The following is a 26,857-nucleotide window of genomic DNA, read 5'->3' as shown; positions in this document are numbered from 1 at the left end:
GTTTGGATAGGTACATGGATAGTACGGGTATGGCAGGCTATTGTCATGGGTCAGGTTGATGGGAGTAGGCAGTTCAAATGGCTGGGTGTGGAATAGATGGGCCAAAGGGCTTGTTTCTGTGCAGTCATTTTCTATGACTGTATGGCAGGAAATGAGCCTGGGTCGCTGGCGCTGTAATAGTGTTACTCTCACTGCTACGCTAACATGCCACCCATAATTCCATGTCATCAAGCATGAGGTACAAACAACACCATTATTTTTGCTGACAGTTAGTGTTGTTATGTGGGTGGGGATCTGTGACTCAGAACTTTCTGTTCATATGATCACAGGATAACGTGGGCTGGCTGAGTCAGCACTGAATCCCCAATCTAACCTTCATGTTCTGCAAGGTGAATTCAGAGGAAAGGGCAGAGTTATTGGGGATAGGACTGATCAGGGAAGGAAAGGAGAGCTTCTTACCTGAAGAACATTAGTGAACCTATCACCTTCTAGCTTGTATTCCTTCCCCTCCCCTACTTTCTTATTCCAGCTTCTTCCCCCTTCCTTTCCAGTCGTGATGAAGGGTCTCGACCCAAAATGTTGGCTGCTTATTCCTTTCCATAGATGCTGACTGACCTAATATGTTCCTTCAACATTTTATATGTGTTATTAGTGAACTAAATATGTATTTACAACAATTAAGTAGTGTCATGCTCACTGTGAGTGGGCAGGAAAATATCATTGCTGGTATTTATGGATTTATGCACATTTTATTCCACATCCATCATTAGGTACCTCCTGTACCTAATAAAGTGGCCACTGAGTGTATGTTCATGGTCTTCTGCTGCTGTAGACCATCCACTTCAAGGTTCAATGTGTTGTACATTCATAGTTGCTTTTCTGCACACCACTGTTGTAATGTGTGGTTATGTAATTTACGGTGACCCTCCTGTCAGCTTGAGCCAGTCTGGCCCTCTCTCATTACAAGGCATTTTTGCCCACAGACCTGCTGCTCATTAGATGGTATTTGTTTCTTGCACCACTTTCTATAAATTCGAGAGACTGTTGTGCGTGAAAATCCCAAGAGATCAGCAGTTTCTGAGATACTCAGACCACTCTGTCTGGCACCAACGATCATTCCACAGTCAAAGTCACTTAGATCACATTTCTTCACCATTCTGATGTTTGGTCTGAACAATAACTGAACCTCTTGACCTTGTCTGCATGCTTTTATGTGTTGATTTGGGGCCACATGATTGGCTGATTAGATATTTGCATTAATGAGCAGGTGTACAGTTGTACCCAATAAACTGGCCACTGAGTGTAAAGACCTCTGCAGATTATGTGTGTCCTCACAACCAGTTTGCCTATTTAATAGCAAACTAGCAAATCTATTTGATACACTCTGCCCATTGCCTATGTCATTAATATACATAGATTGTAAATAGTTGATGTTCCTGTTAGCACCCTGTTGGTTACAGCTTGCAACATGAAGTCAACAAGTTATTTCCAACTCTTTGTTTTATGTTGGTGACATTATTGCTGATATATATTACTCCAATATCACAAGTTCTTTTGCAATAAGGTCCTTATCTTGTACAGTAAACACATATAAAGATAAGCAATTTCAGTTTAACTGATGACAACACATGGAAACATCAACCACTGTTTATTCTATTTATAAATAAATGAATAGTTCAAAAGAGGAATAGTGAGGTAGTGTTCAAGGGTTTATGGACTGTTCAGAAATGGGATGGCAGAGGAAAAGAAGCTGTTCCTAAAATGATGAGTGTGGGTTATCAAGCTCCTGTGCCTCCTCTCTGATGGTAGTAATGAGAAGTTGTGAGCAATTCTGGGCCCCTTATCTAACACAGGATATGCTGGCATTGGAGAGGGTCCAGAGGAGGTTCATGAGAATGATCCTGGGAATGAAAGGGTATGGGCTCTGGGCCTGTACTCGCTGGAATTTAGAAGAATAAAGGGAGATCTCATTGCAACCTATTGAATATTGAAAGGCCCAAACAGAGTGTTCATTGAGAGTATGTTTCCTATAGTGGAAAACAAAATGAATAAGTTAAATAGATAATGCAAAAAGAGAACCAAAACAAAATAGTGAAATAATGTACACAGGTTCATTGTGCATTCAGAAATCTGATGGTGGAGGGGAAGAAGCTATTCCTAAAATATTGAGTATGTGTTTTCAGGCTCCTGCACCTCCTGCTTGATGGCAGCAATGAGAAGAAGGCATTTATTGGACGATGGGGGTCCTTAATAATGGATGCTACCTTTTTGAGGCATCGCCTTTTGAAAGTGTTCTTGATGATGGGGAGGAAGGTGCCAATGATACAGCTGGCTCAGCTTACAATTTTCTACAGCTTTTTCCGATCCTTTGCAGTGGCTCTCCATACTAGACTATGATGAAGCCAGTTAGAATGCTCTCCACGGTTCATCTGTAGAAATTTGCAAGAGTCTTTGGTGACGTACCAAGACTCCTCAAACTTCTAATGAAATATAGCTGCTGTTGTGTTTTCTTTGTAATTGCATCAATATGTTGTGCCATGGATAGATCTTCAGAGATGTTGACACCCAGAGCTTGAAACTGTTCACCCTTTCCACTGCCGGTCCCTCAATGAGGACTAATGTGTGTTCCCTCGACTTTGAAGTCCACACTCAACCAGCTGTTCTATCTCACTCCTGATTCTAATTCTGAACCTGGTTGTTTGTGCCTTCAAGCTTATGTATCTCCTGTCCAATAGAAAGAGTGGAGAAGGGAGATTGTCTGTAGTGGGTGGGATCTTTGATTATAATGGTGCCTTTACTGAGGCTGCAAGAAGTATAAACCGAGTCCATTGAGGGGCAGCTGGTTTCCATGATATGTTCTGCCCTCTGAAGTTTCTTGCAGTCTCGAGCAGGGCAGTTGCCAGACCAAGCTGTGATGCATCCAGATTGAATGCTGTGGTAAAAACTGGTAAAGGTCAACAGAGACATGTCAAATTTCTTTAGACTTCTGAGGAAGAAGAGCTTACTTAACTGTGCTGACCGCATGGCAGGACCAGGACAGGTTCTTGGTGAGGGTCACTCCTAGGAAATGGAAGCACTCAATCCTCTCAAGCACAACACCACTAACATAGACAGGGACACATCCTCAGGCAATGCATTCCAGAACCCAACCACTCTCTGTGTCAAATGGCTCTCCTACATCCTCACTCTATAGCCTTAAACCTATGGACCCTTTCTGCCCATCATGGGAAAGTGTTGTGGCCAACGGGAAGGAGGTACAGGTGCGTTAGGTCCCACACATGCAGCTTCAGAAAGAGTTATTACATCTCAACCACTGGATTCCTGAGCCAGCACGGCTATCTTCACTAACTTCATCACCCGGACTGATTCCACAATCTATGCCACTTTTAAGGACTCCAAAATTCATGCTCTTAGCATTATTTAATTATTTATTTGTTGTATTTGCAGTTTGACTTCGTTTGCACATTGGATGTTTGTCTACTGTAGGTACAGACGGTGTGTCCATTGTCCTTCTTTACCTCTACTGTGAATGCCCACAAGAAAATGAATCTCTGTGCTGTATATGGTGACGTATATGTTCTTTGACAATAACTTTACTTTGAACTACTACTGATGTTATCATTCCCCTCTCATTATTTTATATTTAGGGCATATGTTACAACATTAGAATGTAAATCCTATAATCCCCTCAACAAGTGAATGAACTGATCCTATTTAGACATGTAAGCTCTGATAGAAGCTTAATAACCTCAGTCAGCTAAACCTTTCATCTACCTGGTGTAGACATCATCGTCAAAGCCAGCATTCATTGTTCAGACCTTCTTGTTCTTGAGAAGTCAAAGGTGATCTATATTTAAGTTTGGTCAAGGTTCTGTCTTGATGGTATGTGACAAGGAAAGGTTGGAATCCAGAAGAAAAAAAATACTCAGGATGTTATCAATGCTGCTCAGCATAAACAGTGAATTCCATCCAATTAAAACTGCAATTCATCTAAATTTTGGGCAGCTTCAATAACTACATTCTTGCCAAAATTAATTATTAAATGTCTGCAGCAAATTAGAGCCACCAATATATTAAATTATCTAAATGTTTGCTTGAGAGGCAGTTGTTGAACCTATTGTAACAAGTTTTAAAGAAACATAGACATACTGTAGGAGCAGAATTAGCCTATTGAGTCTGCTCCATTATTCAAACATAGCTGATGTACTTTCCCTTTCAACTCCATTTTCCTGAATTCTCCCTGTAACCTTTGACGCCTTTGCTAATCAACCTCTGCTTGGCCTCCATAGCCATCTGTGACAATGAATTCCACAGATTCACAGCCCTATGACTAAATAAATTCCTCCTCATCTCTATCCTAAATAAACGTCCTCCATATTGAGTCCAGAAGCTGCAATGGACCAGACAAGGTGACAAGGTGGTGATGTGTCAGGGTCCGGTCCGGTCCGGTCCGTAATCTGCGTTCCGGGTCTCGATCCAGTCCGAGGGCTCCAGACTCCGGGTCTTGCAGCTGTCCCTCCCGGCCCCTTTGAGCCTGTTAAGATCATCCTGGATCAAGAAGGCACACCTGTGGCCAATTCGGCTGCAGGTGTTTATAAGGGGCCGTGGGACGGAGACCGGGTGGGAGGTTGTTTTGTTCTGCCCTGCTTGGAATCCTCTCTTACCCTGGTTGCTGCCCTGCTTGGAATCCTGCTCTGCCCTGGTTGCGGGACTGTTCTGTATATGCTCTATCCGGTTGGTCTTGTTCCCCTGCTTCTCTCCTGTGCGCTGGTCCTGCTGTTCTGCCTTATTCTCCTTGCTTGCGCTGCTACGCTGTTGGTTGCCTTTCCCAATTTACCAATGTACCCGGTGGATCACTGTAGTTTTGCTGCTTACCCTGGACCCAGCTTCCTACCCTTTGCCTCCGTCGGGCAGGTCCGGCCGGACTGCTGCTGCCCAGCGGGGGTTCTGCCCCCTCCTACTCATTGCCTCTGTCGGGCGGATCCGGCCGGACTGCCGCTGCTCGGCGGGGGTTCTGCCCCTTCCACTTATTGCTCCCTAAGGGTTGTGCCCTGCACCTGCCCAGGTGTCCGCGACTGGCTCAGGCCTCTGTGTTTTCCGCCTGGGAGGCGGCCCTGCCCGGGATCCATGCGGCCCACCCTAGGGACTCCTACCCTTGCCTCCCCTCGTGTCCCATGGATTGTACCCCGTACCTGCCCAGGTGTCCGTGACTGGCCCAGGCCTCTGTGTTCCCGCCTGGGAGGTGGCCCTGCCCGGGATCCCTGTGGCCTGCCATGAGGAATCTGCCTGCCTGCCCCGAACTGTGGGATCTGCCCGCCTGCCTGCCTCGTCTGTACTCTTGGATCCAGCCCCACCTGCATTAACCCTTACATGCCATGGCATCCCCATCCTGTCCTCCCCCTAGTACTTCAGTGTCTGCGTCCTGCGTTTGGGTCCATCCGGCCCCCGTTCCTGACATGATGTTATTTAAGATTCAATTGGGCCTCATTGTAACATTTTGTAGAATAGCTAGGACAGTACTGCAATTCAGCTCTAAGGTGGCATGAGGTTTAACTTATTTGCTGTGGGGTGTATTACTGCCTTGAACGGAGGCTTCAATCCACAGACTCAGCTGCAAGAATTGTAGACTCGGCCAGCACTTCACAGGTACAATTGTCCACACTATCGACGACATCATCAGCAGAAGGTGGCATCCACCATGAAGGACCCTCATTATCCAGGACATGCCTCTTACACTGTAAGACACAGGAGCAGAATCAGGCCATTCAGCCCATCAAGTCTGTTCCACCATTCCATCATGGCTGATTTGTTATCCCTCTCAACCCCTTCTCCTCCCTTCCCATAACTTTTTGATGCCCTTACTAATCAAGAACATATCAACCTCTAAACTCCAGTAAGTATAGGCTCAGAGCCATCAAAGCGCCTCATACATTAACCCTTTCCTTCCCGGAATCATTCTCGTGAACCCACTCTGGATCCTCTCCAACGCCAACACATCCCATCAAAGTTCAAATTCATAGCGAAGTACGTAGGTATACCATATACAACCTTGAGATTCATCTTCTTGCAGACCACAAAATAAAGGAACACAATAGAATCCATGGAAAACCACACACAACAATGACCCAGTGTGCAAAGGAGGACAAATCAGGCAAATAATTAAAAATAAGCATTGAGCAAAAGCTGCAGAGTCCCCAGAGTAGAGTTTATAGTCTGTGGAGACAGCTCAGCACTGAGGTAGGTGAAGCTGGTCCAGGAGCTCGAAGGCTGCAGTGCAACAACTGCTCCTGAACTGGCAGCATAGACCCAAACCTCCTGTACCTCACACCAGATGGTAGTAGTGAGAAATGCAGGCAGACGTCACTGAACACCGGATAAGGAGCCCAAAATTGCACAATACTCCGGTTGTGGTCTGACCAATGCCTTATAAAGTGCAGTATTACATACTTGCACTTATATTCTAATTCTCACAAAATGAATTCTAAAATTGTACTTCCTTACCACTGACTCAACCCGCAAGTTAAATTTTAGGGAATCCTGTACTTCTGATTTCTAAATTTGTTCCCTGTTTAGAAAACAGTCTATGCCTTTATCCCTTCGACCAAAGTACATGACCCTACTCTTCCTGACACGATATTCCTTTACCACTTTTTGCCCATTTTCCTAATCTGTCTAAGTCCTTCTGCAGACTCCCTGCTTCTTCAACACTACCTTCCCTGTCCTCAAACTTGGCCACTAAGGCATCAATTCCTTTACCCGAATCATTGACATATACTGTGATATGAAAAGAAGTGGCCCTAATGCCAACTCCTACAGAGCACCACTAGACACTGGCAGCCAACAAGAAAGGACGCCCTTTATTTCCACTCTTAGCCTCCTACCTGTAAACTAATCTTCTATCAATTCACCTCCACACCCAAACTACTGTCTAGACTCCAGCTCTAGTGCACACCCAATCGACACTCCATGTGTCCTTTGGACTAGTAGTGAGCCAACGCTGAATCACTGAGATTTCCAAACAATTAGATGACAGATTGTTGGAGCTTTATGTATCACAAATTCCAAAGCTCCTCACCCTACATTGGCACGTGGGAAAATCAGTGGACTGTGCTATTCTCAGTAACACACACAAATGCTGGAGGAACTCAGCAGGCCAGGCAGCATCTATGTAAAAGCATAACCAGTTGACGTTTCAGGCCAAGACCCTTCTTAAGGACTAACGAATGGTTGAAGGATAGTTGTTGTTGGGAGCTGAATGTACATGCTGTATCAGAGGGATAGGAAGGTAGGCAGAGGGGGTGGCATGGCTCTGTTGGTAAAGAATGACATCCAATCAGTAGAAAGATGTGATATTGGATCAGAGGATGTTGAATCCTCGTCGGTTAAATTAAGAAACTACAAGGGTAAAAGGAAATAAAAACACAAAATGCTGGCAGAACTCAGCAGGCCAGACAGCATCTATGGGAGGAGGTAGTGATGACGTTTTGGGCCGAAACCCTTCATCGGGAGTGAAGTAACATGGGATGATCCTGAGTTCTGTCAGCATTTTGTGTTTTTATTTATTTCCAGCATTTGTAGATTCACTCGTGTTGCCCCTAAGGGTAAAAGGACCCTGATGACAGTTATATACAGGGCTCACAACAGAAGTTGGGATTACAATGGAAAATAGAAAAGGCACATCAAAAGGGCAATTTTATCATAGTCATGGGAGATTTCAACATGCAGATCAATTGGGAAAATCAGGTTGGTAATAGATCTCAAGAAAGTGAGTTTGTTGAATGCGTATGAGATAGCTTTTTAGAGTAGTTTGTTGTCGAGCATACAAGGAGATTAGCTATACTGGATTGAGTATAATGTAATGAACCAGAGGTGATTAGGGAGATCAAGGTAAAAGAACCCTTAGGAGGCAGTGATCACAATATGATTGAGTTCGACTTGAAATTTGATGAGGAGAAAGTTAAGTCTGAAGTAGCAGTACTTCAGTGGAGTAGAGGAAGTTACAGGGGTTTGAGAGGAGTTGGCCAAAGTAAATTGGGAGGAGATACTGCCAGGGATGACAGCAGAGCAGCAATGGTGTGAGTTTCTGAGAAAAAATGAGGAAGGGCTGGATAGATGTATTCCAAAAAACAAAGAAATACTCAAATGGCAAAATAGTAAACTGTGGCTGACAAGGGAAGTCAAAACTAATGTAAAACAAAAGAGAGGACATACAACAATGCAAAAATTAGTGGTAAGACAGAGGACTGGGAAGCTTTTAAAAATCTACAGAAAGCAGCTAAAAGAATCATTAGGAGGGAAAAGATAATACATGAAAGCAAGCTAGCAAACAATATCAAAGTAGATAGTAAAAGCTTTTTCAAGTATGTAAAAATAAAAGAGATGTGAGGTCGGAGAAATAATGTCGGGGAACAAGGAGATGACAGATGAACTAAATGAGTATTTTGCATGTCTTCACTGTGGAAGACACTAACAGTGTGCCAGACATTGAAGGGTGTGAGGGAAGAGAAGTGAGTGCAGTTACTGTTACAAGGGAGAAGGTGCTCAAAAAGCTGAAAGACCTCAGGGTACATAAGTCACATGGACCTGATGAACTGCACCCTAGGGTTCTGAAGGAGGTGGCGGTAGAGATTGTGGAGGCATTAGTAATGATCTTTCAAAAATCATCGGACTCTGCATGGTGCCAGAGGACTGGAATATTGCAAATGCCACTCCACTCTTTTAAGTGTAACCCTCAGGTTCGGCTAGCGGCTTAATCTGGGGGGAGACAGCCTCTGGCCCGGCCGAACTTGAGAAATCTTGTTTGGGGGGGTTGCTGTGTGATGTGTTCCTCTGTTACAAATCAGTATCATGAAATAACAAATAGTATACAAAATGCAATTAAATGATTGAGCTTTATAATTTTTAATTTGACTAGAGGGTTAGTAAAGAAAACAAAAAAGAAAAAGGGCCCATTCTCCTGAAACAGTCTAATGTGCAACATTGGAGCTCACTGCTTTCCCATCTGTTTGCTCTCCATCAATTGCCCCCGGGTGTCATTGACTCCCGACCCCATTCGAAGTCCTGCAGTCTACGACAACCCCATACTGGCATCTTCTCTCTCCATCTTCCGCCAAACAAAAGCCTGCAAATCCCTTCTCTCAGACCCACAAGAAAGAAACAACACACCTCTCATTGGACGGCACACATTCCAAAACCCCGTTGTCTCTAGTCATAACCCAAACACTGCTGCTACAGAGAAACCATTACATTAAGAGTAAAACCTTACAGAGAAACCATTACATTAGTAGGAAACCCTTACAGAGCGTTACAGAGCATTTCTTAAAAGGAGGAAGGAAGCAGAAAGGAAATTATAGACCAGTTAGCCTGACCAGTTGGGAAGATGTTGGAGTCAATTGTTAAAGATGAGGTTATGGAGTACTTGGTGAAACCGGAGAAGATAGCACAAAGTCAGCAAGGTTTCCTTAAGGGAAAGTCTTACCTGATATACCTGTTGGAATTCCTTGAGGAGATTACAAGTAGAATAGATAAAGGGGATGCAGTGGATGTTATATATTTGTACTTTCAGAAGGCCTTTGACAAGGTTCCATGCATGAGGCTTCTCACCAAGTTAAGAGCCCATGGTATTACAGCAAAGTTATTGACATGACTAGAGTATTGGCTGATTGGTAGGAAGCAGTGATTGGGAATAAAAGGATCCTTGTCTGCTTGGGTGCCAGTGACTAATGGTGTTCCATAGTGGTCAATGTTGGGACTGCATCTTTTTATGCTGTATATCAATAATTTAGATGATGGAATAGATGGTCAAGTTTGCCTATGATACTAAGATTGGTGGAGGGGCAGGTACTGTTGAGGAAACAGATAGGCTGCAGAAGGACTTAGACAGATTAGGAGAATGGGCAAGAAAGTGACAGATGAAATGCAATGTTGGAAAATGTAGGTATTGCAGAATACAAGAGCAGGCATGTGATGCTTAAACTTTATAAGGCACTGGTGAGACTTCACCTTGAGTATTGTGAACAGCTCTGGCCTCCTCAACTAAGAAAAGATGTGCTGGCATTGGAGAGGGTTCAGAGGAAGTTCACAAGGATGATTCTGGAAATGGAAGTGTTATCATATAATGAACATTTGATAGCTCTGGGTCTGTACTCACTGGAATTTAGAAGGATAAAGGGGGATCTGATTGAAACCTTTCAAATGTCGATAGGCCTAGACAGAGCAGATGTGGTTTCCCATGGTGGGGGAGTCTAGGATAAGAGGGCACAGTCACACAATAGAGAGGCATCCATATAAAACAGAGATGCCAAAAAAAATTCTTTAACCAGAAGGTGGTGAATTTGTGGAATTTATTGCTGCAGGCAACTGCAGAGGCCAGGTCGTTGGGTGTATTTAAGGCAGAGCTTGATAGGTTCTTAACTGGACACGGCATCAAAGGTCACGGGGAGAAGGCCAGGAAGTGGGGCTGAGGAGGGAAAAAAGATCACCCATGAGTGAATGGCAGCGCATACTCAATAGGCCAAAAGGTCTGATTCTGCTCCTATGTCTAATGGTCTTGTACAGGGTGTTGGCCCAAAACATCAACTGTTTATAGACAATAGACAATAGGTGCAGAAGTAGACCATTCGGCCCTTCGAGACTGCACCGCCATTCTGAGATCATGGCTGATCATCTACTATCAATACCCGGTTCCTGCCTTGTCCCCATATCCCTTGATTCCCCTATCCATAAGATACCTATCTAGCTCCTTCTTGAAAGCATCCAGAGAATTGACATTCCAGACCCCCACAACTCTCTGGGAGAAGAAGTTTTTCCTTAACTCTGTCCTAAATGACCTACCCCTTATTCTCAAACCATGCCCTCTGGTACTGGACTATCCCAGCATCTGGAACATATTTCCTGCCTCTATCTTGTCCAATCCCTTAATGATTTTATATGTTGCAATCAGATCCCCTCTCAATCTCCTTAATTCCAGCATGTACAAGCCCAGTCTCTCTGCGTAAGACAGTCCGGACATCCCAGGAATTAACCTTGTGAATCTACGCTGCATTTCCTCTACAGCCAGGATGTCCTTCCTTAACCCTGGAGACCAAAACTGTACACAATACATTTATTCTTGTCCATAGATGCTGCTTAGCCTGCTGAGTTCCTCCAGCGTTTTTTGTGTGTTGCTTGGAATTCCAGAATCTGCAGATTTTCTTGTGTTTGGATACAAGTAAATTGCTCGATGAAAATAAAAAGTTTAAGACCCGGCTGAAGGGAGAAATCAGGAGGACAAAAAAGGGTATGAGCTGGATCTGGCAGATAGAGTTAATGATAATCACAGGAGGATTTTGAGTTATATTAACAGTAAAAGGGTGTCTAGGGAGACAATAAGTCCTCTTAAAGACCATGAGGGCTGCCAGAACAAGCAGTCAAGTTGGGTATAATCCAAGATTCAAGGTTGTTTAATGTAATTTCTGTGCACAAATGTAAAAGAGAATAAAATCATTTTATGTATTTTTATTTTTATTGAGGTAAAGTACTGAATAGGCCCTTCAAACTGCACCGCCCAGCATTCCCCTAATCACAGGGCAATTTAAAATGACTAATTAATCGATCAACCAGTATGCCCTTGGACTGTGGGAGGAAATCAGAGCACCCTGAGGAAGTCCATGTAGTCATGGGGAGAATGTACAAACTCTTTACAGGCAGTAGTGGGAATGACCAATGCCTTATAAAGCCTCAGCATTACATCCTAGTCTCTCAAGGTGAAGGCTACATTGCATTTATCTTCCTTACTTTTAAATATTTTTATGCTCTGTTTAATCTTTCTACATATCAGTTTCACAATTTCAGTAGGTTTAATAGGTAGATTTAAGGTCAGAGAAATGTATACAATATACATCCTGAAATTCTTTTTCTTCACAAACATCCACGAAACCAGAGGAGTGCCCCAAAAAATGAATGACAGTTAGATGTTAGAACCCCAAGGACCCTCCCCACTAGCTCCCCCCTCCCACGCATAAACAGTAGCAAAGCAATGACCACCCCCACCACCAGCAAAAAAGCATCAGCATCCCCCACTGAGCACTCAAGCGTGCAGCAAAGCATCAATAAAGACACAGACTTGTAGTACCCCAAAGACTACTCGTTCACCCAGTTCTCGACATTCCACAGGCTCCCTCTCTCCCTAATAAGGGAAAAAGAGGTGTCTCCGTTTCACAGCGAGAGGGGAGTTATAACAAAACAACTTGCCAATTTATGGTGTTAAAAGTCTGTTGCGTTGCTTTTTCCAAGCTCTGTGCCCAAAGAAGTCGGGTCTCTGGGCACACAGCCTGCAGCCAGCTCACTGCTTTCAGTCTTCCGTCACTCACAGGTGGTGGCACTGACCTCGAGTCCAGCCACGAAGGCGCTCTAGTCTTCCAGGCCGCATCCTTGGCATATCAAAAAACAGCCAGTCATGCGACCCCTGAGAGTGGGTCCCACTTCCACAAAGAACCGAAGTCAGCGTGTAACTCCAGGTCAGGGTCTTCAAAAGAACTCTGAAAAGGAAAAACAGAGATATTAAAGATGGAAGTAGAACTGTTTCCAAAGATGCAAGCAAAGGTGTCGCCATTAGGCACATCATCCTCCTAACCAATTTATATTCGGTTCCATGCCTGTGTATTGGAAGAAGGTGCAGATGGAGTGTGAATCGATTCCATCTCATGCCTGCTTGACAGTCCATTTTAGTAGAGGTCACATCTGTGTGCCAACAGTCGTATGTGATCTACAGTTAATACTTCAACCATCATAGATATCTTGTCTCCAGCACAAGTGAAAAATGACCCTGACAAAAGGAATAGAATGACATTTTGCCAGGCAAATCTGTAACAAGCATCTCCCCTCTTTCCCACCTTCTTGGTGTGACCCACATTTGCTAGCAAAGAGCACATTGTTCATTAATAATCACTAATATCACAAATGAGTTTTCATCTAATCTGCTGTAAAGCTGAATCAATCATAGAGACACAAATATGAAGAAGGCTAGGAGTAGGTCATTAGTCTTGAATCTTCTTCCAGCATCCAGATGATAGCTGATCCGTCAAAGTTCAAAGTAAGTATATTAACAAAGCAGGGAGTGACCACTCATATCAGAGTCCTTCTTCTTCAGCCTCCCACTACAGTAGCTCCTCCCAGTTTCTTACTTCATCCCTCCTCCCAGTCACCTGCCTTCACCTATCACTTTCCAGTCCTGATGAAGGGTCTCAGCTCAAAACATCGAATGTTTATTCCTCTTCATAGATGCTGCCTGATCTGCTGAGTTCCCTTGAGGAACTGACACTTTTTGAAGTTAGTTCCCATTAGAGCATCAGTTATTCACAGTTCACGCTTATGACTAATGAGTGATAGTGACACTAAAATTTGTTATATAATGTTCTAACAAACTAACTCAACAGAAACTGGAGGTTAAAAATCCCACTGACTTAGTGTGGCACTTCCAGTTGTTGCATTATTGAGTGAGAGATTTGATTCAGATTTACTGATGTGCTGAGTTGTGTCCATAACTCTCTGCAGTGTCTTGCAGCCACATCCAGAGCAGTTGCCATACAAAGAGATCACTGGCATACATCGTGAACTTTGTTCTTTTGTGGCAGCATTATATTGCACTACATAATAAAAGTGTAAATTACAATAAGTATATATATAAAATAAGTTAAATAAGTAGTGCAGAAAGAGAGAATAAAATAATGAGGTAGTGTTCATGGGTTCATTGTTCAGAAATCTGATGGCAGAGGGGAAGAAGCTGTTCCTTTTAATATCAAAGTGGATAGTAAAAGCTTTTTCAAATATGTTAAAAATAAAAGAGAAATGACAGTGGATATAGGATCACTAGAAAATGAGGCAGGAGAGAAAATAACGGGGGACAAGGAGATGACTGATGAACTAAATGTGTATTTTGCATCAGTCTTCACTGTGGAAGATACTAGCAGTATGCCTGATGTTGTAGCGTGTGAAGGAGAGAAGCAGGTACAGTTATTGTTACAAGAGAGAAGGTGTTCAAAAAGCTGAAAGACCTAAAGGTACATAAGTCACCTGGACCACAGAAACTGCATCCTAGGGTTGCATCAGGAGCGACCACTCCCCAGCTCCTCGGTAGAGATCGTTAAGAGCACCAAATTTCTTGGTGTTCACCTGGCGGAGAATCTCACCTGGTCTCTCAACACCAGCTCCATAGCAAAGAAAGCCCAGCAGCGTCTCTACTTTCTGCGAAGGCTGAGTAAAGTCCATCTCCCACCCCCCATCCTCATCACATTCTACAGGGGTTGTATTGAGAGTATCCTGAGCAGCTGCATCACTGCCTGGTTCGGAAATTGCACCATCTCGGACCGCAAGACCCTGCAGCAGGTAGTGAGGTCAGCTGAGAAGATCATCGGGGTCTCTCTTCCCACCATTACGGACATTTACACTACACACTGCATCCTCAAGGCAAAAAGCATTATGAAATACCCCACGCACCCCTCATACAAACTCTTCTCCCTTCTGCCATCTGGGAAAAGGCACCAAAGCATTCGGGCTCTCACGACCAGACTATGTGACAGTTTCTTCCCCCAAGCCATCAGACTGCTCAATACCCAGAGACTGGACTGGCACCAACTTACTGCCCTCTACTGTGCCTATTGTCTTGTTTATTATTTATTGTAATGCCTGCACTGTTTTGTGCACTTTATGCAGTCCTGGGTAGGTCTGTAGTCTAGTGTAGTTTTTTTCTGTGTTGTTTTCATGTAGTTCAGTGTAGTTTTTGTACGGTTTCATGTAGCACCATGGTCCAGAAAAATGTTGTCTTGTTTTTACTGTGTACTGTACTAGCAGTTATGGTCAAAATGACAATAAAAAGTGACTTGACTTGAAAGAGGTAGCGTTAGAGATTGTGGTGGCATTAGAAATAATCTTTCAAAAAAATCGTTGGATTCTGGCATGGTGCCAGAGGACTGGAAAACTGGAAATGTTACTCCACTCTTTAAGAAAGGAGGAAGGCACCAGAAAGGAAATTATATACCAGTTAGCCTGACCTCAGTGGTTGGGAAGATGCTAGAGTCAATTGTTAAGGATGAGGTGATGGAGTACTTGGTGACACAGAACAAGATAGTACAAAGTCAGCATGGTTTCCTTCAAGGAAAATCCTGCCTGACAAACCTGTTGGAATTCTTTGAGGAGATTACAAATCGGATAGATAAAGGGGATGCAGTGGATATTGTATATTTGGACTTTCAGAAGGCCTTTGACAAGGTGCCATACATGAGGCTGCTTACCAAGTTAAGAACCCATGGTATTACAGGAAAATTGCTAACATGGTTAGAGCATTGGTTGATTGGTAGGAGGCAGTGAGTGAGAATAAAAGAATCCTTTTCTGATTGGCTGCCAGAGACTAGTGGTGTTCTGCAGGGGTCAGTGTTGGGACTTGTTTTTATGTTGTATATAAATGATTTAGATGATGGAATAGATAGCTTTGTTGCCAAGTTTGCAGATTATACGGAGATTGGTGGACGGACAGGTACTGTTGAGGAAACAGGCAGGATACAGAAGAACTTAGACAGATTAGGGGAATGGGCAAGAAAGTGTCAAATGAAATACAATGTTGGAAAATGCATGGTCAAGCACTTTGGTAGTAGAAACAAATGTGTGGACTATTTTCTAAACAGGGAGAAAATTCATGAATCTGAGATGTAGAGGCACTTGGGAATCCTTGTGCAGAACACCATGAAGGTTAACTTGAAGGTTAAATTGGTGGTGAGAAAGGCAAATGTCATGTTAGCATTTATTTGAAGAGTATAGAATACAAGAGCAGGATGGACAGACAACCAATTATGCAAATACAAAAAGAATAAAAAGAAAAAAATAATAAATAGCAATAAATATCAATAATATGAAATGAAGAATCCTTGAAAGTGAGTCTATAGGTTGTGGAAACAGTTCAGTGATGGGGCAAGTGAAGTTATCCCCTCTAGTTCAAGAGCCTGATGGTTGAGGGGTAATAACTCTTCCTGTGTGGATTGGTGATAACATATCCTCCTCGTGACAATCAACACTGATGCACCTCAGGGGTGTGTGCTTAGTCCACTACTCTACTCTCCTTATACACGACTGTGTGGCTAGGCATAGCTCAAATACCATCTATAAATTTGCTGATGATACAAACATTGTTGGTAGAATCTCAAGTGGTGATGAAAGGGCATACAGGAGTGAGATATGCCAACTTGTGGAATGGTGCCGCAGCAACAACCTGGCATTCAACATCAGTAAGATGAAAGAGCTAATTGTGGACTTCAGGAACAGTAAGATGAAGGAGTACATACCAGTCCTCATAGAGGGATCAGAAGTGGAGAGAGTGAGCAGCTTCAGGTTCCTCGGTGTCAAGATCTCTGAGGATCTAACCTGGTCCCAACATGTCGATGTAGTTATAAAGAACGCAAGACAGCAGCTATACTTTATTAGGGGTTTGAAGAGATTTGTCATGTCAACAAATACACTCTAAAACTTCTATAGTTGTATCATGGAGAGCATTCTGACAGGCTGCATCACTGTCTGGTATGGAGGGGCTACTGCACAGGACCGAAAGAAGCTGCAGAAGGTTGTAAATCTAGTCAGCTCCATCTTGGGCACTAGCCTACAAAGTACCCAGGACATCTTTAGGAAGCGGTGTTTCAGAAAGACAGCGTCCATTATTAAAGACCTCCAGCACCCAGGGCATGCCCTTTTCTCACTGTTACCATCAGGTAGGAGATACAGAAGCCTGAAGGCACACACTCAGCGATTCAGGAACAGCTTCTTCCCCTCTGCCATCCGATTCCTAAATGGACATTGAAGCTTTGGACACTACCTCACTTTTTTTTAATATACAGTATTTCTGATTTTGCACATTTTTTAAAGTATTCAATATATGTAATTGATTTACTTGTTTATTATTATGTTTTATTTTATTTATTATTATTTTTTCTCTCTTTGCTAGATTATGTATTGCATTGAACTGCTGCTGCTAAGTGAACAAATTTCACATCACATGCTGGCGATAATAAACCTGATTCTGATTCTGAACCTGGCAGCATGAATCCTCGGACTCTTATACCTTCTTCCTGATGGCAGCAGTGAGAAGACAACATGGCCTGTGTGGTGAGAGACCCTGATGAGGGATGCTGCTTTCCTGCAACAGCACTTTGTTTAGATGTACTCAGTGGTGGGGAGGGCTTTACCCACGATGGACTGGGCTGTATCCACTACCTTTTGTAGGCTTTTCCATCGAAGGGTATTAGTGTTTAATATGCTCTCCACCACACATCCATTCCCTCCCCCTTCCCTCTACTTCTATTCCCCAATCTGGCATTTTATCTCTTTTTCTCACCTGTCTATCACCTTCCTCTGTGCCCCTCCTCCATCCCTTTCTCCAAATGATCCACTCTCCTCTCCTATCCGATTAATTCTTCTCCATCTCATTACCTTTTCCACCTTTGACCTCTCAGCTTCTTCCTTCACTCCTTATCCCCCAACTACCTATTTCCCTTCCTCCACCATTGATGCTGCCTTCACCCACATCTCCTTCATCTCCCGTACATCCGTGCTCACTCCAGTTCCTCAACCTCCTCAAACAACACATCATCCTGCAAAGGGATCCTAGCACCAAACATATCCTTACCTCTCCCCTTCCCCACTATCCACTGGGATTGCTCCCTCTGTGATTCCCTTCTCCTGTCAGATTCCTTTCCCACCCACCTGGCTTCACCTATCACCTCTACCCTGTCTTCCTGCCCCACCCCTCACCTTTTTATTTGGCCTCTTCCCCATTCCTTTCCAGCCCTGATCACTTCGTAGAGATCTGTTTTCACTTTGACATGAGAGTCTTTTCCTGTTGATCAGTAAAAAAAAAACATTAAATCCACTGTGATTCAAAGCTGTAAAACCATAAAACATGAAAACTTCCAACAGGGGGTGAATACTTTTTATACACACTGTATCTCATGGTCTAGTATGTTAGAAATCTCTTTGTATGGCCACTGCTTTGCACATGATCTGCAGAGAGTTGTTGACACAGCTCAGCACATCAGGGAAATTAGACTCCCCTCCATGAAATCTGTCAATATTTCTCGTTATTTTGATAATCAAAGAACCCACTCACGCCTTACATTCTCTATTATACCCTCTCCCACTGGGCAGGAAATACAAGAACCCGAAAGCACAAGCCACTGTGCTCAAGGACAATTCTGTCTCACAGTTATCACTCTTGAACAGACCTCTTCTATGGTCACAACCTATCTCGTTATGATCGTGCATTTTCATTGTGGACTTGCTTGAACATTTTTCGGTAACTTTTATGTTTTAGTCCACATTTATAGTCCTAACTTATCTTAGTACAATGCACCATGTAATGATTTGATCTGTATGAACGGTATACAAGACAAGCTTTTCACTGCAACTTGGTTCGTTTGTCTTGTGCCATGCCGTACGACACGGGCAATCATGGTCTCTCCATGACCAAAGCTGTTCTTGGCAAATTCTACAGAAGTGGTTTGCCATTGCCTTCTTCTGAGCAGTGACCCCAGCCATTATCAATACTCTTCAGAGATTGTCTGCCCTGTGTTAGTGGTCACATAACCAGGAATTGAGATATGCATCAGGTGCTCATAAGGCTATCCGCCACCTACTCCCATGGCTTCACATGACCCTAACTGAGGGGCTAAGCAGATTCTACACCATGACCAAGGGTGGCCTGCAAGCTAGCAGAGGGAAGCAGCTCCTTACACCTCCTTTGCTAGAGACGTTTCTCCACCCCACCACCCTTCATCTTGGTACATGTGACCATAAATCAATTCCAATAAATCTAACATGATGATTAAAAACAGAAGTAATTATTGATCTCCATACCAAATTTTAATAAGAGTCTTCCCTTTACACGTGTATTTCTAATTATTCACTTATTTTATCAAGCAAATATAAAAGATTCTGCAATTTCTCTGACTATCTCTACTAGTCTTTCTCCATTGTTATCCATCACTCTGATTTCTCGGTAAGGTGCTTTGGGATATCTTGTTTGTTTAAAGTGCTGTATAATGCAAGCTTTTGTTGCTGTTACTATAAATAAATACGTTCCATGGCTTATTGCCGTGACTACTGACCGATAGCGTGTTTATTGTTTCACTGCCTGAAGACTGGGAGAATGTGAGTGAGCCTGTGTCATAAGCTGAATACATTAACAAAGATTGTTGGTTAGCACTTTGTGTGGTGGTGGTAGAATCATGTGCTCACAGTTTGGATTGGAAGGTGTAAGGACTTGTTGTCCTTGTTTCTAAGTGGAGGAGAAAAGAGGAAAGTTTGTGTGAATGTTCAGTATATAGCAGATGTGACATAAACCTAGTGGCCACTTTATTAGGTACACCTGTACACCTGCTTATTACTGCAAGTATCTAATCAGCCAATCATGTGGCAGCAAATCAATGCATAAAAGTATTCAGACACGGTCAAGAGGCGCAGATGTTCAGATCAAACATAACAATGGGGGAGGAATGTGTTTCTGTCGTCTGTACAAAATAAGCAAAATATTGAGCTATCATCTGATTCCATCCCTCTCTGTTTTCTGCATCATTCCCTAGTGAATAGCAAGCATTAATGTGCACCAGCATATGATCTTAATGTGTCAGGTTAATTATACTGGGTTATACGTCACGAGCAGGAAAGGGCTCATTTGGGATTTCCATTTAAATACAGCATATTCACTTCATTGTTGGAGTCACACAGGGCTCAGTTGGTAGCAATGCCTGCTCTGAGATAGGCAGCTGTGGGTTCCTAGTCCCATTGCAAATCCAGGCTGGCACACCCAGTGTTGCACGGAGAGAGGTTCCTTCCCTTAAACATGACATTAAACCAAAGCTCTTTCCGCTCATTCCAAAGCACATAAAAAGCCCCACATGTGCTTTTCAAAGGGGAGAAGGGGAAGTGGCCAATATTTTGTCAGCAGTTGAAATGGGACTGGGATAGATGGGAATTTCTGGTTTAAGATGGCGCTACTGAGGTTCAGCGGCTATTTGCTGCTGGCCAGCGAAACAAATAAAGCGACTGCTATTCACACTTTTTCTGGTAAACAATTGCTGCAAACAGTGGTCTGCAGCTTCCCCAGCAGAGTTGAACTGAATCGCCTGTACGACCTGGCATTTTTGTGGAGCAAGCTGGGGTCTCAGAGAGGCAGGATGGTCGCAGCATTTCCGTGCTGGAGTGGACTTGGAGGCAATTCAATGTGGCGGAGCCGAGGTGAGGCGAAGTTAAGGAAGGGTCCGGGGTCTGATCGATTTAAGAGCTGAGTCAAATTGGAAAGGTCAGGCACTGGCTGAATAGAAGTAGTGGAGCCTGAGCTTGAGGGTGTGTCGAAGTGGCTGAGAGTGAGGAATGACCCGAGGTTTGCACGAGTTAAGTGCCGGGCCAGATTGAAGTGGTCAGGGAGGAATGGTGCAGTTCAGCTCCCTACTCTGTAGGGTTTGCTCGTCTCTAGGCTGGACTGAGGCTGTGGCCTGTAACTAGTAGACTTCTGGATCAGCTGCAGTGATGTCTGGCTTTGTGGACTTCAGTTCTGAATGCTGTTTGCTTGATTTCATTATTTGTATGATTTGTTTTTTTCTCTCTCTCTGGACACGGTGCTTGACTGTCTTCTTTAGTTTTTAATGGGTTTTACTGGGTTTGTTCTGTGTCTGTAAAGAGTCAAATTTTAAAGTCATATAAAGTATACATATTTTGATAATAAACATACTTTGAACTTTGAATTTTGGTCGGTATGGCACATTTGGGCTGAAGGGCCTGTGTTCATGACAAGTGACTCCTAATTAACCAATGATCTATTCCATTCAAGAATCACTGAATCCTGTAGAAATGCTACAATGCTTTTTGATCACTGGTGGGATCGCTCTGCTATGGAGTGGGAAGAAGGAAAGGCCTGCTGCTGTGCCTGGAGAATGTTACCTAGGTTTTCTGCATTTTGGATATGGACTTGGACTATAGACTTTTTTCCACACTTGTAATTTTTTATATCCTGTGCTTTTCACCCGATCTTTCTGTTTTTTTGTGTGTGTACAGGGGAGGAGGATTTGGGGGTCAATGTGCCTGTTCCGTTTTTGTTTGTTTTTTGTGCAGGGAGGAGACATTTGGGGGTTGCTGATCGTGCTGGTGTTCTTTTCTTTCTTGGTTTTGTCGCTATTCGGAGAAGAATAATTTCAGAGTTGTACATTTTGATAATAAATGAACCTTTGAACCTTTTGAACCAATGTCTTAACAGCAAGTAGACTTGAGGCCAAATACTGTTGAGTCATTTGCTGTTTGAAAATACACTCTGTGGCCACTTTATTAAGTGCACTTGTGTACCTGCTTGATAAGGCAAATATCTAATCAGTCAATCAGCCAACAAGGCAGCAACTCAATGCATGAAGTATACAGACATGATCAAGAGGATGAGTTGTTGTTCAAACCAAACATCAGACAAGAAAGAAATGTGCTAAGTGACTTTGATCATGGAATGATTGTTGGTGCCAGACAGCATGGTTTGAATATCTCAGAAACTGCTGATCTCCTGGGATTTTCATGTATAACCGTCTTTAGAGTTTACAGAGAATAGTGCAAAAAAACCCCAAGAGAAAAATCCAGTGAGCGGCAATTCTGTGGGTGAAAATACCTTGTAATGACAGAGGTCAGGAAAGAATGGACAGACTGGTTCAAAGTACGTATACATTATACAACCTTGAGATTCGTCTCCTTACTGGCAGCCACAAAACAAAGAAACCCAAGGGAACCCATTGGAAAAAAGTCTGTCAAACATCCAACGTGCAGAGAGGAAAAAACCCCAAATCATGCATATAATAAAAGTAAGCATATTGGTTCAGAACTGAAGTTTTATGAAAGACACAAAGTCAGGCATCTCTGGAGTAAGCCACGGCCTCAGTTCATTGCAAAGCCAAGTAAACGTTGTGAGACCACAGACATGAAGCCGGGTATCACTCCAGCCGGAGTAAGTTCAGCACAGAGCTGAGTAAATGCGGTACAGCAAACAGAACGGGCCCTTGTATCATCGGGTCGTTCCTCTCTCTCAGGGACCCCACAACTCTGCCTTGACTCTGCTTCGATTTCGCCTCCAGTTTCCTCGACTGCGCCTCTGTTCAACCTGACAGGAAGGGTTGGAAAAGAGCACATCCGAACGCACATGTTGAACCTTAAAGTGGATAGCTACAGCAGAAGACCACCACAAACTAACAGTGATCATTTTATTAGGTACATGAGGTACTAATTGTAATGTATTATGTGAGTATTCGTAGGTCAGAATGCGTATGACGTCAAAGCGCGGGGTTTTTGTAAAATGGAAGTCTGGTGAATAAACGTGTGTGTTTAATACTGCGGTGTCCGAGTCACATTAACGCTACATGGTGTCAGAAGAAAGTGGAAAGGAAAGGAAGAGAAGACACGTAAAAAGATGTCACAGTTACAGCCACCTTCGAGTTTAAGCCTACGAGGTAATATTGCTGAGAATTGGAAGGTATGGCTCCAGCAGTTTGAGCTGTTTTGCACTGCTAGTGGCGTAGATGACAAGACGGAGAAAGTGCAATGTGCTACGTTTCTGCATGTGGCTGGAGCAGAGGCAATAAAGGTTTGCAACACTTTTGTCTTCCAAGAGGGTGAGCGAGATAAAATTGAAGTGTTGAAGAAAAAGTTTCAAGATTACTGCGAGCCGGGAAAAAACCTACCGTACATTCGACACATATTTTTTACGAGGGCTCAAAGACCGACAGAGACCATAGACGCCTACGTAACAGATTTGAAGAACAAGGCAAAAAACTGAGAGTTCGGACAACTGCATGATTCTTTAATACGCGCCAGGATTGTATGCGGCATACGAGATGATCATGTGAGAGGCTGGCTGTTGAGAGAGGCGGAGCTTACATTGGAAAAAGCAATTGATATGTGCCGTGCTGGCGAGATCACGCCGAGTCAGGTTAAAATGCTTAATGAAGAGACTGAAGTATACAAAATAAAAGCTGTGAAAACTGACAAGAGTAGGACAAAGCCAGCTCCACAGGATAATCAAAAGGAAGTGAACTGCAACAGATGTGGTTATAAACATGGATACAGAAGATGTCCAGCCTTTGGTAAGACATGCAAATTATGCAGAAAGAAAAATCACTTTGCAAAGATGTGCAAATCGCAGGAGCAAGGAAGGAAAATTCATGCTGTGGAACAGAGTGAGTGCAACAGTGACATGTTCATTGGAACAATTGAAGTGGAACAGGAGGTATGCATCAAGAATATTGATAATGCAGAGATGGATGTTGAAGATGAATGGACTCAAGATCTGATAATAAACAGAAGGAATGTGACATTTACCTGTGACACGGGCGAAGTGCAATGTAATGTCAGCAGAAACATTCAACTCACTGGACATCAGAGGAAAACTTGGAAAATCCACCTGCAAGCTTGTTGGATATTTTGGCCACAAGACAGCATCATTGGGAAAGAAAACACTCACCTGTGTGTATAAAGGACAAAAACACAAGATAGAGTGTGAGATTGTGCAACAGCTTGTTTCGGCAACACTAGGCAGAGCAACATGCATAGAGCTAGGCCTGGTGAAACGAATCTATGGTGTTGAGAAAGAAAATGACTTTCTCAAAGACTTTGCTGACTTGTTTTCTGGACTAGGATGTTTACCAGGGAAACACCATATCCAGATTGATCCAACTGTTGCACCAGTCGTGCATGCTCCGAGGAAGGTTCCAGTAGCTCTCAGAGATCGAGTAGTGGAGGAGCTACACAGAATGGAAGAGATGGGAGTCATAACGAGAGAAATAGAACCGACCGACTGGGTGAATAGTATGGTGACAGTGGTCACAGAGAAAAAGATTAGGATTTGCATGGATCCACAAGATCTCAACCGAGCCATCAAAAGAGAGCACTATCTGCTGCTCACGGTTGAAGAGTTTGTCTCCCGCATGCCTAATGCAAAATACTTTTCAGTATTGGATGCAAATCAAGGTTTCTGGCAGATCAAGCTGGATGAGGAAAGTTCCAAATTATGCACTTTCAACACGCCCATAGGGAGATATCGTTTCCTGCGTCTACCCTTTGGGATTTCTTCTGCATCAGAGGTATTCCAGAGGTCAGTGGCACAAATGATTGAAGGTCTGGATGGAGTGGTCACTATCATTGATGATTTGCTGATATGGGGTGACACCATTGAGGACCATGATCAGAGATTGAGGAAGCTTCTGGAGAGAGCACGTGAGTACAGCCTAAAACTGAACAAAAGTAAATGTAGGATCAGAACTACAGAGATCAAATACATAGGTCACGTACTCAGCGCTGATGGGCTAAAACCAGATAATGAAAAGGTCAGGGCTGTGGTACAGCTACCACCACCCAAAGATAAGCAAGGACTTTTGAGGTTCATGGGCATGATACAGTATCTTGCCAAGTTCATTCCCAACTTATCGGAGGTCAGTGCTCCACTTCGAAAGCTACTAGAGAGCAACACTGAATGGCATTGGGAAGATGAACAAAAGTTTTGACACATTGAAGCAGTTGGTTACCAATGCACCAGCACTCAAGTTCTATGATGTCAATAAACCGGTGACGATGTCTGTGGTTGTCAGTTCGGAAGGAATAGGAGCTGTTATACTGCAGGATGGGAGGCCTGTGGCGTATGGATCACGAGCACTTACAGACTGTCAACGCCGATATGCTCAAATCAAGAAGGAATTACTCGCCATAGTTTATGGGTGTGAGAAGTTCCACCAGTATGTATATGGCAAAGAAATCCAGGTTGAGAGTGATCACAAACCACTTGAGAGCATCTTCAAAAAGCCACTTCATCAAGCTCCTATGAGGCTGCAAAGGATGCTTCTTAGGCTACAGAGGTACACTCTCACAGTCACCTATAAGCCAGGAAAAGAACTGCACATCGCTGATGCTTTGAGCCGTGCTTACCTGAAAGAGCAAAAGGAAGAGTTGCTAGGAAGAGAGCTGGAAGTCAACTGGGTTACACCTCAGCTACCTATTTCTGAGGAGAAGTTGAACATGTTCAGGAAAGCAACTGCAGAAGATCCTGAAATGCAAATGCAAAGAGACATTACAATGAATGGATGGCCAACAGAAAGAAAAGATGTTCCAAAACAAATACAGAAATACAGGACATTTAAAGAGGAAATTAGCTATGCATCAGGACTAATGTTCAAAGCGGCAAAACTCATAGTACCAAATCAAATGAGACAGGAAATGCTCAACAGAATTCATGAGTCACACCTGGGGATAGTGAAATGTAAAGAAAGAGCAAGGGACATTCTCTATTGGCCAGGTATGTCAACTCAGACAGAGGACATTGTGTCTCAGTGTGCTGTTTGTAATTTTTTAAAAAACCAGCAATCCAAGAGAGACTTTGCTTCCCCATCCACTACCAGGAAGACCATGGGAGAAGCTTGGCACAGATCTCTTTCGCTACAATGGTGCAGAATATCTGCTTTGTGTGGACTACTATTCAAAATATCCGGAAATCACCGAGTTAAGTGACACATCCAGTCAAGGTGTCATTACCGCAATGAAGTCGACATTTGCAAGACATGGTATTCCAGATATTGTCGTCAGTGACAATGGTCCACAATATGCCAGTGGTGAGTTTAGAGAGTTTTCAGAAAGCTGGGAATTTCAACATGTTACTTCCAGTCCTGGGCACGCTCAGTCTAATATCCAAGCAGAGAGAACTGTACAAACTGTACAAACTGTGAAGAACATGCTCAAGAAGGCACACAGCGCAACGGTGACCCGTACATTGCTCTTCTTGAATACCGCAACACACCGATTGAGGATGTGGGGTTCTCTCCTGCACAGCTGTTGATGGGACGTCGTCTAAAGTCCAAACTGCCAACATCCACAACTCTACTGACTCCTGAAAGTAATGCTCAAGTACATGACAAGCAAATAAAGCAAAAGAGCTACTATGACAGACATACAAGACAGTTACCAGATCTGCATATAGGTGAAAATGTCAGAATACAGAAGGAGACACTTGGCAGCCAGCCGTGGTAGTGAACAGGCATCAGCAACCAAGATCCTTCATAGTTTGCACGCTGGATGGAAGGGTCTACAGGAGGAACAGGAAGCATCTGCTGAAGACAGGTGAGAGGGTGTTTCCACGTACAGATACACAGGACATTTCCACGGATACAGACATGGAAACAAATGACACCAAGAGTGAGGGACGTGACGAAACCCCACGACGCAATGACAGTGAAAGTTCGGCGCAGACACAGAGGTTACTCGAGAGACTGACTCTGAAGGACAAGCACAGTCACAGTTCTATCGCACAAGGTCTGGGAGACAAGTCAAACTTCCAGCTAGATACAGAGACTAGATCTACCTACAGTCTCGCACAGTTTGAGACAAAATCACACATGTTATAAATTCCAAGGTGTGAAATAAAAGGTTTATTAGTCTATGTTAGTAAAAGAAAATATACTGCTGTTAGTATTGTAAGATACAATGTAGAATACAGTATAAGAAGTTAAGATTTTTATTAGTTTATATCATGGCTGTTGTAATGTTAGAAAGTCATACCTAGAGGCATTGTTTTGGTAATTCACAGTATTGTAAAAAAAAACTTGAGAAGGGGGATGTAATGTATTATGTGAGTATTCGTAGTTTTTGTAAAATGGAAGTCTGGTGAATAAACGTGTGTGTTTAATACTGCAGTGTCCGAGTCACATTAACGCTACATTAATAAAATTGACCACTGAGTGTAGATTATCGGTTAATTATGTCTTTGATATTTGTGGGACTTTGCTTTGCATACATTAGATACAGTATGACACAAAAAATAAGAACATAAGAT

General features: G+C 43.2%; 1 long non-coding RNA gene across 1 annotated transcript in view; it reads right to left on the bottom strand.

Annotated features, from left to right (window-relative positions):
* Window positions 1-11,042: 11,042 nt before the first annotated feature.
* LOC140725735 (uncharacterized) overlaps window positions 11,043-26,857 on the bottom strand; it is a 90,091-nt gene continuing 74,276 nt past the window's right edge. Inside the window, exon 6 of the long non-coding RNA XR_012098445.1 lies at window positions 11,043-12,518. This is a non-coding gene — a long non-coding RNA (uncharacterized lncRNA). The remainder of the gene's footprint in view (window positions 12,519-26,857) is intronic.

Source organism: Hemitrygon akajei, chromosome 3 (genome assembly GCF_048418815.1).
Source record: "Hemitrygon akajei chromosome 3, sHemAka1.3, whole genome shotgun sequence".
In the NCBI taxonomy this organism is placed as follows: domain Eukaryota; kingdom Metazoa; phylum Chordata; class Chondrichthyes; order Myliobatiformes; family Dasyatidae; genus Hemitrygon; species Hemitrygon akajei.
This window is presented reverse-complemented; position numbering and strand designations above follow the sequence as displayed.